The sequence below is a fragment of the Lytechinus pictus genome, chromosome 13 (genome assembly GCF_037042905.1).
Source record: "Lytechinus pictus isolate F3 Inbred chromosome 13, Lp3.0, whole genome shotgun sequence".
NCBI classification, from domain to species: domain Eukaryota; kingdom Metazoa; phylum Echinodermata; class Echinoidea; order Temnopleuroida; family Toxopneustidae; genus Lytechinus; species Lytechinus pictus.
The window spans coordinates 1798621-1804499 of NC_087257.1; positions in this window are offsets into that span (position 1 = coordinate 1798621).

The following is a 5879-nucleotide window of genomic DNA, read 5'->3' on the forward strand; positions in this document are numbered from 1 at the left end:
AACATAAAATGATAGGTACATGGCAACAGAAGGAGATTATCTTATCCCAGGTTACAAATAAATGATAATGATAATAATAGTTGCTCACAAAATACTCTTTACTCATTAGAAATGGCGCGATTTTTCTTCCCAAATGAAATAAATATATACGCAGACCCTATTCTATTTTGTTTTGTTTGAGCTTTTCGTTAGAACCTTTTTTTTAGATAATGACAACAAAATTATCAGTAGGAGGATATCAAGAGTGGTTATATTCAGAATAGCATATATCATACCCCCCCCCCCAACAAAAAAAATCAAAGAATTATAAAAGATGGTCATCAAGTAAAAATACGACAATCGATATTAATTACCACCACGATCACCAGAGCGGGGCGACTTCATCCCATTTACCCCGCTCTTCTAGAGCCGTCATTTCTTTTATGTAAAGGGCTAGGTAATATTTATTTAAAGGGATGGCCCAGGATGGAGATATTTATTTCTCAAAAAATAAAGTAAAATTCACAGAGCAAAATGCTGAAAATCGGATCAAAATCGGATAACAAATAATGAATGAAGTTATTGAATTTTAAAGATTTGCATTATTCCGGTGAAACAGTTCTAGACATGTCTTTATGAATATTCATTAGGTGGACTGATGATGTCATATCCTTGTTCTTTTGTATTTTATTATACAAAATTAGGTTTATTCAAAATTTCTCTACCAAGATCTAAAACAATTCAATTGGATTGACAACTGATTAAGTACATTAGTTATTTGTTGCCGCAACTTATTTCATCATAATGGAGACACATCATTTACACATCATTTTATGTGAAAAAATGACACATTAATGATTTCATGTAATAACAGAAGAAAAAGGAAAGTGGGGATGTGACATCATCAGCCCACCTAATGAATATCCATGACGATGTGCATATAACTGTTTTCACAAAATATTGATAAACTTTAAAATTCAATAACTTCGTTATTTGTTATCTGATTTTGATGAAATGTTCAATATTTTGCTCTGTGAATTTTACTCTATTTATTTAGATATAAATATTTTCATCCCTGATCATCCCTTTAATATTCAGCAAGGACATAAACGGGCCGCAAAGAAAATTTTATCGAGGGCCGATTCGCTTCGCTCTCCCCTACTCACTCCTTATTATCATGATAATACTTTTTATATGATTCATCATAGATATTACGATGTTCAACCGTGAATTAGTTGGGAAAATTATAAGTAATAAATGTGTGCTCAGCTGGAAGCGCGATTTGATTTGTTTTATTATATAGGCCTCGTGGTTTAAAACACACATACCAAAATATCGGACACTTTAATCACTATTTACGATCACAGCATGCGTAGGCCTATTTAAATAATAATAAAAAAGTTATAATAACAAAGATAATAATTATAATAATAATAACAACAACAACAATAATAATAATAATAATGTGACTTATAAAGCGATAAGTCCACTCTGTAGAGTGCTCAAGGCGCATAAAGAGCTAAAAGTTAAATAAAAAAGTTTTTAGAAGATTTTTAAAATATAATATGTATTTTAGTTACAATGTGAGCGCGAAGCACGAGCTAATTTTTTGCGATTTAGACCTAAAACATGACATTCTAAGCACTTTTTGTAATCATAATAGGCCTACATGTATGAAAGCACAAAGCATGAGCTAAAATTGTCGATATTCAGAGCCAGCAACGGGACATTTTAAGCACTTTTATAATCTCAGGATGCAAATCTAACCAAGCAAACTTTTTTCTTGGCGATTAACGCCTAAAACCGGGACTTTCTAATAACTTTTTGTAATCATGAATATTAAACTGGAACAGACCTGCATGGCCAGGCAGTTAACCATTTTCCGACAGGCGACAATTATAAATTTTCATCTCCGTTTTTCCGATTTTTTCTTTCTTTCTTCTTTCCCAATAATTTCTTTTTTGAATCTCCCCCTTTTCTATTTTTTCCCATTTTGGAGCCCAGTTCTACCGAGATATCTAGAGTGGGTGGTTTGGGGTGTCGCACACACCTTTAGCAGGGGCCGCGGGACGGTTTTCAAAAGGGGGGGCTGAGCCAAAAGTGGGGGGGGGGGGGCTGACCATGCAAAAAATCACATTCATATGGTAATTGTTATGTTTTTGTACACGGTTTTGGAAAATAGTGGGGGGCTGAAGCCCCCCTCCCCACGCTTCCGCGGCCCCTGTTTAGATATAGCCCTGTTCAGAGCTGACATTGAGACCTCAAAACCATGAACAGAATGAAAGAATTATTGTAATTACTATTACTAGTTTAGCGTCACCAGTGTGAGGCTAAAAGCAAACTGAATGACTATGACCCACTGGCGTAAATCCCGGGGGGGGGGGATGGGGGGAATATACCCCCCCCCCCCCCCACTTTTCGAGGAGGGGGGATGGCCTGTACAAACATCCCCCCAGTTTTTACGAAAGAAATGAAAAAAAAATCACAAGAGATAATTGTTTTATTGGTGAAAATTCTTCCTAAAATACCGCTTAACAAATAAAACAATATTATTGAATCATAAAATGCAAATAAAGAGCCAGTTCACCATTTCCAAACGAAATATTTATGTCCTTATTATAACATTGAAGAGAAACCCCCGTTTCTTCCAATTCATCAATGTTGGGGTCTTTGGGAAGGGATTAAGATGGAATGTCAAAACATTTTTAATGTAATCTCTAATAAAACCATTAACCATCATGGCCGGGTAAAAAAGATAATAATATTGGAGGGTATTTACCATATGGACATACAGTGGCGTAACTACGGGGGGGCACATCCCCCCCCCCATCGGCTGACAAAAAAAAAAACTGGGAAAGTGGGAAAAGGAGAAAAGAGGGAGAAAGGAAGAGAAGCGAAGTGGGAAAGAAGAAAATATTATTCATTGTAATGTTATATTATATTATAATTATGTTATGTTACATTATACATAAGAAACATTTTTATCATAACTTTATGAAACATAATTTGCCCAGGGCCTACCTCTTCATTGTTCCTGGTGCTCGCATTGTCTGTTTAACGAGAAATATAATCCTGTTGTACTAAAACATCCCGTTTTCAAGTCAATATAAACCAAATATATTTCTTAGCACTTGAGTTATCGTTGTTTTACGTAGTTACATATGCTTCTTTTTCATGACTCAAAAAGTGGTTGCCTCATGTTAAGGTCTTCGTATATATGAAACATTTCCTGTCCGTGATTACGTTCGCATTAGTGGATTGGTGAGATATGTCTGCTCTTCATGAATTCCTAAAATCAGTCCTTAAAATGTCCCTTCTTCTGATCTGAATATCAAAAATTTTCAGCTCGCGCTTCGCGCTCGCATCATTTGGTTAATGAAATACTTATGGTCCTAGTTAATTCCTACAAAGAAACCTTAGAATGCCCCACTTCAGGTCTGAATTATCTAAGTTTTCAGCTCGCGCTTCGCGCTCGCATTGTTTAGCGAGACAGGTACCTATCATGATTACACAAATTTGATTATAATGTCCCTTTTTAGGTGTGAATATAACAAAATTTCAGCTCGCGCTTCGCGCTCGCATTATTTGATTAGTGAGATACATATCCGTTTAATGACATTGTCCTTAAAATGTCTATATTAGGTCAGTATAACTGGCAACTGAGCGCGCTTCGCGCGCTCACTAGCGCACTCACTCAGTGATTCAAAAATTTTGCTGGTGCCCCCCCCCTCCCCCAATTCCGTGACCCACGGTACGCCACTGTGGACATATCAATATTCCTTGCATATAAAAAAAAAAACTTGTTGGAAAAAAATGTCAAAATATTTCAGTCATCCCCCCCCCCCCCCCCATCAACACGGATTTACGCCAGTGCTATGACCCATATCGCGACCACTGATGTGATCGCGACCCGTAGCCTAGGTCTCTCCTCCTGCAAATAAGTTCATAAAGTTCATAAGTTCATTTTATTTGTCTTCCAACTTTGAGTTTGAATACATGACAAACATACAAGTGTGTATGAAACAATAAACAGAGTACATGATAAAACATACAGGTATACATAAAACAGAGTATGCAGAAAACATTGTTTCTAAATACATTATACAGCTTAAGACAGAAAAAAAAAATTAAAGGAAGACGAGGAGACCTAAGTGAAGCAATGCTTGTAAATTAAGGTTCCTCATTACGAATTCAAAGAACATTGGATAAATAACACAGAAATTGCAATAAATATATGATAACTAAAGAGAGAGGCGGGGAGAGAAGAGGGACACATTTATGTACAAAAGGGACAAAAAATGGGACATGAGGACAGAGACCAGCCAGGCCCGGGAAAGGGGGGAGTGAAACGTATTGACAATTTAGCATTAACTGATAAATAACACACGAAAAATAGGCTTTACGAATCACTTCCATAGTTACTCAGTAAATAAGATTTCAATTTTCGTTTAAACACTGTAGAACTGACAGCATGTGTAATGTCAGGGTCAAGTGCATTCCAAAACCTGGGTCCAGTGCAAACTAGAGTTCTTGCGCGAGATATATGGAGAGTGGAAGATTGTCTAGTATTATAATTGTGTACTTGACTATTTTTCTTAAATATCAGTGCCAGGGCTGAAGGGAGACTTCCTGAATCAAAATCATACATAAGAGTCTGAGATCCTAGCTGCATAAAGTAAATATATTCCACTTTCAATAAGTGATTGTCATGAAATAAAACATTTGTATTGGCACGATAACTGACATTAGATATACTTCTAATAGCTCTCTTCTGAACAATGAATAATTTTTGCAATTGCGTTTTAAGTGAGTTGCCCCAGGCAAGCACACCGTAGTTTAAGTAAGGAACAATTAATGAGGAATATAATATGAATAAAATTTCTTTAGGGAAAACTGATCTCAACTTGTATATAACACCAGTATTTTTTATAACAGTTTGCAGAGATGATTTACATGAAGTTTCCAGTTCAATTTCTCTTCAATAAATAACCCAAGAAATTTAGTTGAGGTTACTCTTTCAAGAGAGACATTATTAAACATTACATTGCCAGGCAACATTTTTAAGGAATTGCTAAAAAGCATATAATATGTCTTTTGAAAATTAAGTGATAATTTATTGGCTTAAACCCACAAGATAACATTCTTCAATTCACAATTCACTGTTTCTATCAGGGTTAGAGGATTCCTATGTGAAAAAAATACACTAGAATCATCAGCAAAGAAAATTAATTATATTCAATGATTGGGTGAAGCGCAGGTGGACCACTGCAACGAGTGAACTATTCTCTTTAATTATTTTGACTTCATGTCATTTTATCCCCTTTCGGATCAGTCAATGCGAGCGCTGGCTGAAAAGCCTAATGTCCTGAAAGTTATTGTTTTTAATTATTTTCCAGTTCTTCTCATCCCCTTAGTCACTTTTCTTCCTTGCTTGATTTTTTGCTTCTCATCTTTCTTTTTCTTCCCCTAGTCCCTTTTTGTCTGTTGGTTATACGTATGAATATATTACCTCACCGCTTCCCCTGTTTTTCCTCCTTTTTATTTTTCGTTAAGTTATTTGCTGTTCATTCTCCCTTTCACCTATCCCCCCCCCCCCCCCCTTTAATTTGTTTTTTCTTGCAAATCCGAAAAAAAAAAGTGATACGGTTAATACCATACCACCCGTAGTGGCTCTGACTCCCCTGTTTACAACATAATTTTGTCAGGGTGATCTGTCTTCAGAAATAGGTCTATAATCAATAATGATAATTATGATAAGTATTATTTTTTGTGTGAATACTCTGACGACGAGCAGCTCCCTGGGTTAACTCTAACTAGTGTCCCACAGGGACACTACTAACTCTAACTAGTGTCCCTGTATAGAACACTAACTCTAACTGTGCTCGAGCGCCATCTACGAT